Source organism: Lissotriton helveticus, chromosome 4_1 (genome assembly GCF_964261635.1).
Source record: "Lissotriton helveticus chromosome 4_1, aLisHel1.1, whole genome shotgun sequence".
Taxonomy (NCBI): domain Eukaryota; kingdom Metazoa; phylum Chordata; class Amphibia; order Caudata; family Salamandridae; genus Lissotriton; species Lissotriton helveticus.
This window is the reverse complement of record NC_136063.1, coordinates 905,608,348-905,623,766: the sequence shown is the minus strand read 5'-3', so window position 1 is coordinate 905,623,766 and position 15,419 is coordinate 905,608,348.

Below are 15,419 nucleotides of genomic sequence, written 5' to 3'. Positions count from 1 at the left end.
GAGATGTTAATGTATGTAGGGCACTTTAATATGTGGGAAAAGACTTAATTGTGTTGGAAGTAAAGCGGGAGTAAGTGAAGGTGCTTGTGAAAAGGTGGATATGTGTTGTGTATGAGTTGTTTTTTAACGATTCATATTTAAGGGAGGAAGTGGCAGATTTGGTTGGAACTTTGCATAAGGATCAAAAAAGCATAACTTGAAGTAGCTATTTGACCAGAAATATTCTTGTAGTGACTCAATCTTTTAAAACAATTGTTTGTTTGTGCCATGTGGAAGGGTCCAGGAAAATGTGCGAAGACAACAGAGATCTGGTAAGAACCAGAAATATTGTTGATATAGGATGTGTAATTGTGGGAGATTAAAAAGATTTTGGAAGATGAGGAAAATGACCCAGAGACTGGAAAGAGAAACGTGAAATTAAAAAGTCTTCCAGTTTGCACCAGACCATTCGGGGCTTCTCAGTGGCTGAATGCAGATGGTTAAACCTTTTTTTTTTATTACAAATGAGGAATGATTTTTTTTATAAATAGGGAAATTAACTCCACTCATATCTTTGGGTTTGCATACAGAAGATAAAGATGTGCGTGTTTTCCATCTGTTCCATAGAAATCTACACAAAGAGCTATTAGGGAGTTTGAAGAACTTCACGGGAATTTTAAATGGCAGCATGGATAAATAAAATGTCATAACAGGGAGCATCATAATCTTGATATATAACCTACCACACCAGGATATATATAAAGGTGACCACTTCTCTGTCATTTGAAGAATTCTTTAAACAGCATTGTGCAAATTGACCTGGGTGGTTTTGCGGCTGAAATGGAGTATTTAATCCCTAAACATTTACTATAGCTAGAATTCCATTAAATACCATTGTCCGCAAATGTTTCTTTTTAAGCATAATGTATTTGATAGAAGGACTTCAGATTTAGTAAAGTTTAGTTTGTATCCAGATAAGTTAGAATAGGTGCTTAAGAGATCTGTAAAGGCAGGAATAGACGACTGTGGATCCGGGATGTACAGAACAATGTCATCCATATATGCAGTTAATTTAATTTCAATATTTTTGTAAATAAAACAGTGAAAGAAGGGTGAATGACGCTGTGTGGAGAAAAGGTCCCAAAGACAATACAAAAAGCAACTTTAGTAGTGGACATCCTTGTTGAGTGACACATTATAGGGGAAATAGGATAAATAGATGCCATTAACAAATATTGAAGTGGTTGGGGAAGTAGGCTAACATATTTTAAATGCCAGGTCTAAAACCATTGTGCTCATGCATCATGAAGAGCCAGTGTACCCGGTAAACTGCTTTTTCTGCATTTAGAGTGATTGCAGTCATCGGAGTAGAGCTTTTTGAGGTGAGGTGAAGAATAATCAGAAACTCTCTAGAGTTATCAGCCATATGAAAAACGTAGGGGCATATCATCAAGGGCCTGGGGTTAACATTATTGCCGCTTTTGTGTCCTTTTTCGGGCAAAAAGCGTTGATAATGTTAACGCCCTGTCAGCATGGACACGCTAATGCGTGAATCCATGCCTTAGCACCCATAATCTTATTGCCTCGCATCGCTAATGAGATGTGAGGTAGGCATTCCCGTGAGAACTACAGCATTTTTAATCACTAACAGGCATCCTCCTTATCATCAATGAAATCGCTAACCGACCTAGCGACATTTAAACTAGCGCTAACCGGCTATATCGCAGGTTTCTTACGCCTGCTAATTTTGTGACTTGGCTATGTTTGTAATGGGAGGTGAATTATTATCCTGCGTCCACATCTCGCTATCAGCAATGTTATCGTCTAACTAAGTATTACACTCATATTCCACGGTAAGTATGAGCAGGCTGTTTGAACGCAGTCCAAGTGGTGGGGCAGTTCCAATTTAGTTTTTTCATTTGTTATATTCACTGTGGAGGGGAAGTGCTTCTGGACAGTAGGCACATTTGTGAACTTGCACACAAAATAATACGTATGATTTACAAGTAAATGGGTCACTTTCAGTACTGGTGCTGCACAGGTGTTTTATGGTCCACTGTCTGTTCCTTGTGTCTTCTAGTTATCAGCCATATTTCTAACCTTTACAAACCCTGTTTGCTCTATACCAATCAGATCTGGGATGAACCGATTGAGCTGAAGGGACAATATTTTCTCAAAAATGTTGCAGTCCATGTTAATGAGTGAAATTGGTCTGTGGTTGGTGCATGAGGAGGAACCTTTACCTTTTTTGGGAATTAAGCATAGCATTGCTTCTACAAAAGAACAATGAGCCTTATTGTTGGGAAGGAAGTGTTGATAGAAGGAAAGCAAATGAGGAAGTAGATTGTGTGCAAAGCATAAGTAAAATTGAGCTATAAGACCGTCCAGTCTGGGAGCTTTATCTTTAGGTAGTTTAACAAGTGCGGTCTTTGTATATGATATAAAATTATTTTGCCAAGTAAGAAAAAATCCTGGGATTGATGATTACAACGTGGGAGAGAATCAAATAAAGAGTCTAGAGATGCATCTGATGGAGAGTATTCAGGTGTATATACATTTTGATCGAAATCTGTAAAGCATTTTAAGATTTCAGCATCGCGAGAAGTTTAGGGTATGATTTCTATACCAATTAGAACGTGTGCTTGATCAGAATTTCGAATAGAACTAATAACTGCATGGGCTAGAATGGAGAGTATGAGAGCTGTAAGAAAGATGGAGGTAATTCTAGATTTGGGTTTATGTGTAGGGGAATAAAAATGTAATTCTAAATTATCTGGGTTATAAATCCTCCAGGTGTCTATCAGTCCCCTGCATAGAATAGTGTTTTTAAATGTTTTTGTTTGCATTTTATTGGGGACGTACCTGGCAGGAGATTTTCTGTTTGCAAAGAGATCCACAATTTGGTTGCAGTCCCCTCCCACATGAAAATGTGAATTTGAACAGGACCTTAGAATGAGTGACATGTACTCCTAAAATTGAACTTCTATGACAGTAGGGCCATAAATGTCAAGGAGAGTCCTCCCCATCTTCTAGCCAGAGGTTGCAGCTTTATCTGGAACAATGCCTTCTGCTCAAAAAGAGTTCAACACTGCTACTAAAAGGCAAAAGAAGGACCCTGGTTCACCAACAAAGTCTCCACTACCACTGACACTCGAAGACCTCATGAAATAAATAAAACTCTTAAACCTTTTGTCATGGAGACCAGCGCAACACTTCAGTGGATAGAAGAAAAATGGTCCAATGTCGAACCCAGGGTAACCCATGCGGAACAACGGCTAAGTAACATACAGGAAGCAGCAACTAGGAATGAAGACATGTCTCAGGAAATCTTGCTTCTAAAACAATAAACTGAGTATTTGGAAAGCCACAACAGATGTAATAACCTCAGAATGTATGGTATTCCTGAATGGGCAGAGGACCCAGACATGCTTGCCTTTCTTAAAATACATATTCCAAAAATAGCTGGCCTAAAGGAGGGAAATGAAAAAGTAATCCTGAAACAATGCAAGAAATTAGCATCAGTGTATGTTTAGGAGTAGTTGGCCGATGCACTCTCGCAGGGTTAAACACTGGAAGAGGCATGATATATGCAGACCCTTGCTAAATGGGGAGAACAAAAATAGATCGACAATGGTTCCAGCAAATGGCAAGCCTACTGATGAGATGAAGCCAAGAAAGCAGAAACAGTATGTCTCAGTTCCAGACAGTGCATGCGCGCCATCTAGAGCCGAAACCTAAACAACTAGCAAAAAAGGCAGGGCAGGAAATCGAGCAGAAAGGGTAAAACAGAAAGCTGAAAAAAGAGCAGGAAAGGCAAAACAGAGGAGGGATGTGGCCGAACTACCCTCAAGATGGCCGTGGGCATCTGAGTTTCTCATACAAGGGGAAAACAGGTATTTTAAAAATTTGGCCCCTTTTTGGCATATTTTCACTATTTTCTCCCCTACGTAACTCTCATCATGCTTTGTGGTCATGGTCGCGATATTATTGTCTATGAAAGGCCTGTGATACTGCCTCGCTTCACTGGTAATGGTGCATCATGAGTAACCGCACTGCTTCATTTGCTGGACGCCTGCCACAACAGCCTCTTTTGCTTGCAAAACATTTTATGCTGCCTCCTCATGATTTGATTTCAAATAATAAAGAGCACTGCTGAATTTGCTGAAGGCTTGCCTCAACAGTTCTTTGCCCACAATGTATTTATTGCTGCTTCCTAACGTTATATAGATGAACTCCAGACCAACTATGACTACAAAAGACACATTAACATGCCTCGCTTTATTTAACTATCTCTACTGCATCAACTCTTGGTCCTCCTAATAATTTAGGGCCAGTTGCAAAGGGCTCCTTCTGCATTTGTTTTTATTCTGCCAATCTGCACTGCCTATAAGTGAATTTCTCCATCTTCTGAAGCCTGTAAACTGTCCTCCCCTTATATACATACAAAGTCTTCCCCATCTTCTAGCCAAGAGGTTGCAGCTTCATCTCAAACAATGCCTTCTGCTCAAAAAGACGCAAACACTGCTACTAAAAGGAAAAAGAAGGACCCTGGTTCACCAACAAAGTTTCAACTACCTCTGACGCTCAAGGACCTCATGAAATAAATAAAACTCTTAAAAGTTTTTCGATGGAGACCAGCGCAACACTTCAGCAGATAGAAGAAAAATGGTCTAATGTCGAACCCAGGGTAACTCATGCCAAAAAATGGTTAAGTAACATACAGGATGTAGCAACTAAGATTGAAGACATGTCTCAAGAAATCTCGCTTCTAAAACAATAAACTGAGGATTTGGAAAACCACAACAGATGTAATAACCTCAGAATTTATGGCATTCCTGAATGGGCAGAGGGCCAAGACGGGCTTGCCTTTCTTAAAATACATATTCCAAAAATAGCTGGGCTCAAGAAGGGAACAAACCTCAATATACAATGTGCTCATTGAGTGGGCACTAAATATTCTGGAGCTTTTTCATTGGGACGCCCAAGAGAAATAATTGTTCTATTTTTGGAATATGCTGAGTTGTTCATGGTTTTATCAGCAGCCAAGCAAAGGAAGTAAATTATATGGTCTGGTCAGAAATATTTTTTCTCACAAGATGTAGACCGTGCATCAGCAGCTCGTCCCAAGGAATTTCTGTCCTTCCGTCCTACCCTACCCTCCCTAATAGCTCGATACGACCTTGTACATCCATGTTTTTTTAATGTGACTCACATGGAGAGAACTTTCTCTTTTGACTACCAAAATGGCTTAAGAAAATGTATTGAGGGAGAAGAAATAGCACTTGGGAAAACTTCAATTTATTCTCTTTTCTCATGGTTAATAATATACCTCATTTAGCATTTAATATGTTTCCAGTATTCAATGACGTTACTGCTATTGTTTTTACTCCATGTAAATTTCTCCAATTACTAATATCCACTTTTCCTTGACAGATGTTTCTTGTCTAGCCCGGATTCCCTTCCCAGATGTTTTATTCATTTGTGTCTCCCACCCCAGACATCTTGGGTACATTTTATTTCCATTTGTCTTTAAGTGCTCTTAACTTGTCAATTTTGCAATTTCTTTATTATGTAAATCACCCATTTTGTAATCCGAATTTAAGTTTTTAACTGCTGTCTTCTTCATATATGTTATTAATTAACTGTCTCCTCGGCTTTTGTCATCTACTACTGGCTGATTCCTGTTTGGTGTCAATCTTTTTCTTCGTACTTCTGTCCAACTCGTTATTGTTGTTGTACTGGCGGTACTTATGTTTAATTATGTTTGAATCATTTTGGCCTTTTGCCATCTTCTCCTTTTCTATCAGATTCTATCTATCTCTCCCCCTAACTTTTCTTCACTCTTTTCAATTTTGGCTAGCTGAGCATCACCTTACCAACAAATGCTGTAGTCACACTTTGAAGGATTGGTTGTCTAACATTTTTGCACTGTTCATTTTATTCAATTGAAGACGTATGTATATACTATAGTCTGTTTTTTCACTTTTGTACTTGGTAAATAATTTGTGTGTTGTGCCATGAAACCTCAACAGTATACACAACCCTATTAAGAAGCAGAGAGTGTTTCCACATTTATCTAGATTATAATGCAGCATTGCTAGAAAAGGAGAAGGATAAGGATGGTAGATGGCTTGTTATTCATCTAACTATGAAGAATACTCCAATTTCCCTCCTTGACATTTATGGCCCCACTGTCGTAGAAGTACAATTTTAGGAGTACATGTCACTCATTCTAAGGTCCTGTTCGAATTCACATTTTCTGTGAAAGGAGACTGCAACCAAATTGTGGATCTCATTGCTAACAGAAAATCCCCTGCCAGGTATGTCCCCAATAAAATGCACAAAAAAACCTTTAAAAACACTATTCTATCCAGTGGACTGATAGACGCATGGAGGATTTATAACCCAGATTATTTAGAATTGAATTTTTATTCCACTACACATAAATCCAAATCTAGAATTGCCTACATCTTTCTTACAACTCTCATACTCTCCACTCTAGCCCATGCAGTTATTCGTTCTATTCTAATTTTTGATCAAGCACACGTTTTAATGGGAAACATCCTTTACAACGCAACTTTTACAACGCACTACCATTACGACGCAACTTTTACAACACAAGTTATTACAATGAATTGCGCTGGAGGGCGCTCTAGGATAGGGAATAGTTTAATTACTATCCAACACCTTCCCTACTATCCACGGGGACTGGAGTTGGAATAGTAAATTAAACTATTCACTATCCAGCGCCCCCCAACGCAAGTCGTTGTAACGACTTGCGTTGTAAAACCTGCATCGTAATGGCATGCGTTGTAAAAGCATGCGTTGTAGTGACATACATCCCATTCTAATTAGTATAGAAATCATACCCGAAACTTCTTGGGATGCTGAAATTTTAAAATGCTTTACAGATCGGTCCGTGTATGTTTCTGTAAAGGTACACTGCAAGTAGGTCATACATAGTGAGTAGGTCATACACAGCTTTATACGTGCCTATCCTGTATGAGGAACAGCAAATGATGCATGCAGCTTCTACTACACACATGTGGAGTACATGCAGTGTAAAACAGAGATAATCTATTATCTATAGGCTTCTTTACATGTGTCATCTTGCCCCCAAAAAGGCACTGACACTCTCATTGAGGTCTCCAGAAAGATGCTGACACTCACAAGAGTGGCATGACAGGAGTCGGTATTTAATTTTGGGTTAGGTCTTGGATTGAGAGCTCTGACTCTCTAATGAAACTGGTAGAGAAAAGTGTGGTTTAAAACATGTTGTTATATGTATTACCTCTATCTGAGTCCATATACGTCTCTGCAAATGTGAACTGCTAGAAGGCCATAGATGGTGAGGTGTGTTATGTAAACTGAAAGTGTACTTTGTCAAGTTTGAATGTCTAACTGCTACCATGTCTCGGTTATGTCTCTACTTGAATGTGTAGTCTGACACGTGTGCTGCAGCTGATGAACCTATCTTATAAACAACACAGTCTATCATTCCCCTGGACAAATATTGTCAGGGATGTCAGCATTCAGTACCAAAACCACTGAACTGTTAGTTAGGCAGGTGTCACAGAAGTACTTGAACACACAGCTTCATACCTGACTGCCCTGTATAATGAGCAGAATGTATGTGATGCATGCAGTTTCTATTATGCACATTTGGAGATAATGCAATGTGAAACAGATATAGTCTATTACCTATAGGCTTCTTAACATGTCTAAACTTGCCCCCTAAAAGACACTGACACACTCATTGATGCATTAAGAAAGATGCTGGGACTCACAAGACTTCCAGGAAAGGAGTTGGCCTTTCATTTTGTCTTAGGTTCTGGTGTTGCAAGCTCTGACTCTCTAATGAAACTGGTAGTGAAAAGTGAGCTTTAAAACATGTTGCCCTTTAAAATCAGGCAAATATATCAAACACGGATGACACACACAGAAACAACACTGGACAGAACTAGGAGAGCATGGCAAGACGATATTCCTGATTTGACAGATGATGAATGGGCCGAAGCCATAGCTACCCCTGGGGGTGCCGCGGTGTCTACACGCTACCGTCTTATTCAATTCAGGAATATCCATCGAGCTTATTACACCCGATCCTGACTTTGGAAAATGGGGGTAATTCAGTCCCCCACCTGTTTAAGATGTGAGAGGGAGGAGGGCACGTTTTTACATATGGTCTGGAGCTGCTCTGTATTGCAGCCGTTCTGGAGGAAGGTGGCCTCTTGCCTCAGTGACATACTTTCTTGGGAGCTCTTGCTGCATCCAAGACTTTTCCTCCTACACAGCACTGATGAGATAGGGGGTAAAACGTTTTCTATTTTTGGCTCTTACCATCCCCAAACGTGGTATAGTCCAGTTGTGGAAGTATGTCTCTCCTCCGACTATGGATAAATGGAAGGCCGAACTAGACCGGTGTATGGGCCTAGAGATTGCAGGGTTTCTAGCCTGTGGATGCCCCCACAAGAATCGGAAAATATAGACCTATTGGGCGACATACCGAGGGATAGACCTTCCCCCCTCCCATCTCTAGATCCCTGATACACCTTACCACTCACACCAATGTTTATTAAATGTTTTGCTCCGTATCATGTAACTGTCTGTCTTTGCACATATGTAACATTTAGGCAATCACTGGGATCTGGGATTGCCTGCACTGTGTTTATATTGTTTGACCTGCGGTTCCTGCAGGAGTTACCATTGTCTACATATTATAGTACTCCTGATTTCTTTTGTTTCTTGCAGATACCTATATGGCTACGGCCCATATTGTACCAAGAAAACCAAAGAAAATGTGTTATTAAAAAAAAAAACATGTTGCCAGATGAACTTAATGTGAGAAGCCCAAAGCAGCAACATAACTATCTTTTTTTCCTTTCACTGGTTTTGCTGTGAACAAAGGCCTCTCGAACTCCGAGGGGACACAAAACTCCTTGGGCTCTGAGAGGTCTTTGTTTTTTGTAATTATAACATTCTGCCCACTATGGGGAGAATGTTCTAGTAGCCTTACAGCCTTCTGAAGAGGACTCTACCAGTCAGTCAGTCAGTCAGTCAAACCACTTTATTCGATTAATTAAAATCATACAAAGCAAAAAACACATACATTTTTTTAAAAACACAAAAACTCAATTATTTACAAATATTTACATCAGCGAGGCATCATATTTAAAAAATCAAAAAGAATCATCCACTGTTATAAAATCCCCCCAAATCTCAAATAAGATGAACATGGATCACATTATGCTACAACTCTAAAATATTCATATCATAATAGCACTAGGAAATCTTTTTTTCCTTAACCTCACACCAGCAACCAAAAAAACGGCAATATTAAAAATGGGCCATACATCATCTAGCAATTGGAGATATAATAAAGGTGCTTTAACTTGTTGAAATCCCTTTCCTCTCAAAAGAGGAACTAAAAACTGCCATCGGATGGAATCATAAAAACCACAAAACATGATGAAATGCAGTGTATCTTGAATAGAACAATCATCACAATGACACACAGGTAACTCTTCTGGTTTACACTTACCCTGGGCGAAGCACTACGCTACGCTCGCGGAGTTTGCGAAGTTTTCTCAACTTCGCACTACGCGAGCTGCACGTAGCACAGTACGAACATGCGTAGTGCAGCGTAGCGGTCATTTTTTGCTTGTTCGCGGTCCTGAACGTCATGTTGCAAGCAAAATGACATCCCAGCGAGATTCTTAACGCGAGGAGGTCAGGTTTCTCATTGTGAGTGGTTGCGCATGCTCGCGACCGCTCTCAATGAGAAACTACCTGTTCGCGTTGAGAAAGCTGCCGCTCGAGTAATAATCTACTCGAGCAGCAGAAAACTACAGCTCGCACTGTGCAAGATGCCGTTTTCAATGCTTGCACAGTGCCGGATGCTTGTCCGCACTGTGCAATCATTGAAAACGCATATTGCACAGTGCGAACATGCTACTACGCAGCTCGCGTAGTGCTACGTGAAGTTCGCGTAGTGCGAAGTGCACTTCGCGTAGCTTCGCGTAGCGCTACTTCGCGAACTACGCCCACCCTTAGTTTACCCCATCCAGACAGGTTCCCCAATGAAAAGTGGATTAAGTTAAAAAGAAACCTCGTCAACAGCCATCGGTGATAAGGTTGGGTCACAATTCTTAGGTGTGGTTCAATCAGGGGGTAGTATTTAATAAAAAATGTGCCCTAACCAAGGGTTTTTGTAACTCTAAGTCCTCCCGCTCTAACATTTGTAAATTCAAAAACTGTGATCTTACTCATTTTACATCTTCCTTTACAATCCCGTCTGGGTTGTTGTAGATGTCATCCCGCCCCAGTTTGTTAAACGTAGATTTAATGTATGACAGCCAAGGAATTCTCCTGGCCTCATCTACAGCAATACAGTCCTTTAAAATGTAATGATTCAATGTTATCTCAGGATTAAGCCAAGTTTTAATCCAACATACTAGAGGGGCCAATCTCAGCTGGTCAGTCACGTACCCCGTGCCTAATTCCTGATGAATGGAAATAGTCGGGGTAGATTGAGGTACCGACAAAAGGGTGCGTAAGAACTTATTTTCAGCCAATTGTACTCCTCGTAAATACTTATAGCCCCAAATGGCAGTGCCATATGTGGCGATAGCCAGATACTTGGATCTATAAATAGCAAGAATTGCATCAAAAGGCCGTGCTCTCAACCTCTGTCGGAACCCCACCAAGGCTGATGTCGATCTAACCACCACATTTTTCTTTGCTCTAAATTGGGGCACCCAGGACCCTTTATCATCAAGTAACACCCTCAGGTATGTAAATGAGGACACTTTAGATACCGAAGCCCCATTACAGTTAAAGGTCTTAACTTTTATGTTATGGCAATAAGCTGTCATTACATGAGATTTGGACATATTCACTACCAAGTCCAGAGATTTCATATGCGCTCTAAAAGCATCTAACAGTCTCTGGCTCTACCAGTCATTAAATGCCCGTTCCCTTGCTAAAGACCTTCACCTTTGGTTTGGCCCTTTAACTGTAAAGTGGATCTTTAATGGCCGGTAGAGTCTGCTGTGTCAGGCACCAATACTATATTAATTTTATGCTGTAAGGGACACCTTCCTGTAAAAAAAATAATTCAGGCAATTTCCTCTTTCTTCACATAGCGCGCAATACAGCACACATAGAAAAAAGAAATAAAACCATTTATTCTTATTGTGCCTTTCTTAAGTTACCACTAGGGTGGTGTTAGATTCTGATACATTCCCAGATTTATGATTTTCGTAAATCTGGAATGGTTCAGATTTCATGAGTGTTGTGTAGGGACACCCAAAGCAACAACCATGAAATGCTTCTTTCATGCAGTGTTGTGCATCAAAGAAAGGAAAAGCCATGTAAAATGGCCTTACCTAGCCTTTTAAATATGCTACTGCACTTTTACACTTCCAAACATCATAAAATGACACTTTGGTGGTGAAAAAGTGCCACGATGACCCTTTTAAAGGAGCCATGAATGACAAACTCATACATACACATATACATTTGACAAATAATTCATTTTTCTTTTAACCAGAATGGGTGGTTCTGAGGAGAACCATTTTTCTTTTTAAACAGGGTGTTTTTTTAACTTTTCTAACTATTTTTCAGAATTTATGGGTGTTTTTATTGTATTTTTCAAAAAACTAAGAAAAGAAAGTTTCACAAAGCACAATAAAAACCATCTGTGCTTTAAAAATAAAGCAAAAAAAATATTTTAGCACTTATGTGTATTGATGGTTTGAATCATGGTTGTTCGCCCACTCCAAGAGAAGTACTGTATTTGGGACAGTATATTCCGATTTTCCATAATTTAGGGATGGTGACTGGAATATTGGTCAGTACATTTCATTCCGGGGGCCAAATAAAGGCCTGGGAGTGGGCCTGTTTGGCCCTCCTCTCTTTAAATAAAAGAAAAAAGAAAAGGCCTGGCCCCAGGAAAGGGGTCCCAGGGGCTGAACTCGACCTGGGGAGGGGCCACATGGCTCTCCTCCCCTTTTAAAAAAAATAAATAAAGGCTTGGCCTTTGGGATTGGGGTCCCCGGGGCTAAAATCAGCCTTGGGCGGGGGCTCCTCCAACCCCCTCTCCCTTTAAAACAAAGAAGAATGGGCACACTCTGGGGGATGGGGTACAGTGGCTTAAAATGGCCCGGCATCCCCTTCCTTTATATTTAAAAAATCAAATCAAAACAAAAATATACATATTATTTCACTGGTGGTGTGCGAGTGAAATATGTGTGTATATATATATATATGTTCCTTGACAGGGGGACGTGCAAAGAAATATCCTGCTAATCACATGTTCACATGTTCTCCTCTGAACCTCTATCCTGAGTTGCAAGTTGCAGGATCACTGAATCCCATTTTACTGACTGGAAAAGTCGTCCAGTAAATAACATCATTACAGACTGGAATCTGTGATTTTGGACAGAGATATTTTAGCCCCCCTGAATTGTGCAGCTCGTAATCAGCCCATGTAGGGGTTCGACACCAAGGCACTTAGAAATCTGTACCAAGCATTTACTTGAAACTGTTTTTCGGTCTCTTGAAAACCATTTATATGTATGTTGATTTCAATATTAGATGTTGGTTCCTTTCTGTTCCTCACCCCTGCTCTCATCTCAAAACCTTTGCGTGCAGCATCGCATCATTATATAAGTATGCAAATATCAGAGATAAATATGATTATCACTCCTATTTTTATTCTAGAAACTGTAATATTGCAGATCAAAAATAAACAACATGCATAAAAACATAGAGCACGTTATCTGCTGGCTGTCGTCCCTTGCCTCTAGCTCAGAGTCGCAGTGATCCATAAAATAATTGTTCTCTAATTCTGACAGAGGCCATAGGCTAAGGAGAACGTGAACAACTTGCATCACTTGTACATAATGCTGCGACTTTCTCGCATTCTCGAAAAACACTGCGAAATGTAATAACCAAAAACTTGTGTATGTTTACCAACTCAATCGCTTGCCTTATGTATGAAAATTGTAATTGCAAGAAATTCCTCTTGATGGTGCTTTTATCTAACATCATGTTACACAAAAATAAATAAGTCGCGGCACTCATCCGCGTGTGACCCCGTCCACATTGAAGACGTGTGCCCACCTAAACAGGTCTTAAACTGCACAAAATAATTTGTTTGCTCATTTATTTCCTTTCAATTACATTTCCTACGACATTACAGGCACATTTTAATTTTAGTTTATAATTTCAAATTGAAATTTAGGCCGGTGACTTGTGCGACACAGCCTATTTTAAAATGATGCACAAGCTATTTGTGATATTGAAATAAAATGTGTGCCTACCTCAATGAAGAAAAGGCGTTTCACTTTCGGTAAGTGCCAAGAACCCATGGGTTGATTTGCTAACAAATGGTGGACAGCACCACAGTAAGCAAAGTTGCTGTGCTGCACTGCGTTGCGTTGTGTCAACCAGAGCGAGCAGGCCCATGTCATATCTTCGATGAAATAGCATAATTCTGCTCTCTCCATGCCCTGGCTCACTTTGTACTGCGTGGCGCTAATGCAGGCACTCTTTTGCCCTGGTGCCAGGATATCTGCATAATGTTCAGGTTAGTATTCATGCAAGATGAGGAACCTTCCGTTCATTAAAACATTTCTTTGAGGCTATTTCCTCTTTGCAGAATGCAGCACAAATGCAAAGACGAAAGAGCGAGTAGATATAGAGACATTTCATATTTGTACACCAGCCTCAGGGAGGCGCAGGATTTTGGGGGAAATATATCAACAAGTCCTTGTAGGTATTGGTTCGCCTCAAAATCCATAGGTGGATGCACTGAAATGCCCCTACAGCACCAATGGAACGCCTCCCTGATCCAAAGTAGCACACGGCAGTATAATGAGTGTTGCATGTTTTTTTTTTTACAAAACAGCACAAATAGCAGTTTGTGTTGCTTTGCAAGTGCCAAAAAGGATTTTATGTCAGATCTAGGTTAACAAAAGTACTATAAACCTAAAGCAAAAGCCTTGTAATTTTGCATCACAATGTATGACATGCTATACTGACATATTCTACTTGAAAAATTAATGTCCATTTCTGTACAATGTGTTGCAAGGTCAATAAATGCTAAGAAATCATAAAAAAAACAGAACTGTGAAAAAGTTACTTATAAATGTAGCTGATCAACAACCTATTCAACTAAAAGAGCATGATGTAGGGTTTTCTTCTGATACAAGAATGTTTTCAGAGTCAGAGCAATTGTGAGATATTTAGAGTTTGGCAGATAGGGAATGCCACCAAAAAGAATGCTACCTGCTAAAATTAACATGAAAAAAATTGGCGATGGTACAATTAGTGACTTGGAACAGCACGCTAACTAGCGTCAGCGCACCTTTTTTCACATTAGGCGGGAAAAATCACTATAAAATGCCTGCTATGCAGGAGAATCACAAAAAAAACAAGAAACAACTGAGACAAACCATGGAGGAAGCTGTACCAAGAACAGAGGCCAACAACAACACCACAAACACCCAGGAGGACCAGCCAGAGACCCTGGGGAAGGCCGAGGAGAAGAGGAAGAAGAAGACATGGTTCAGTCAGCAGGAAAACCAGGTCCTGATAGCGGAGGTGACAGAACACCAACAACAACTTTTTGTCAGCTCCAATGTGTCATTGGCAACCAAAAACGCAATATGACAGTACATCGTGGCCAAGGTGAATGCTGTCGGAGAGGTGAGGAGGACAGTGGACGACTGCAAGAAGCACTGGCATGATGCTAAGTGCAAGACCAAGCAGAAACTTGCAGACAACCTGAAAGCAGCAATGCAGACTGGAGGTGGGAGTCCAGCGCCACAGGAGGAGCTGGATGAGTTGGAGGAACAGGTGTCCCAAGTCATCAGCAAGGAGATGGTGGTAGGTGTTCCGTGACAGGATATTGCTCAAAGCAACAGGGTGAGTACCAACCAGGTACTGGGGAGATGGGCCCAATGGCACTCATGCACAAACTAATTGCAGTGCACATCCACAATTACTGCAGATCATGTCCTGGATCCCTTTGGCCCTGGTGGCATAGACACATATCACCCTGCATAACCAATACATTGCAAGACACAGATTGGTGGGCTCACAGACCTGGAAATGTGCACAGAAAAGTCCCAAAAATATAGTCCAAGTATCATACCAGAGCACAACATGAGGTCTATGTGAAAGAGCTATGGCCTCTTTCGATTGGGGATGCGCTGGCTGTCAAAATGTCCACCTTGCCTCAACACCACGCTAATGCATGTGCATGTATGTCTGAGTTGTGTGCATTAATGTGCATGTGCATCAAGGGTGACACAACTACACATACACAATCTTGCACACAACGCAGACACACGTGCACAATGCTGCATGTCTGGTGCCATTGGTGATGGCATGCCCACTCATGCACATGATCAGTCACACACAGTGCATCCTCA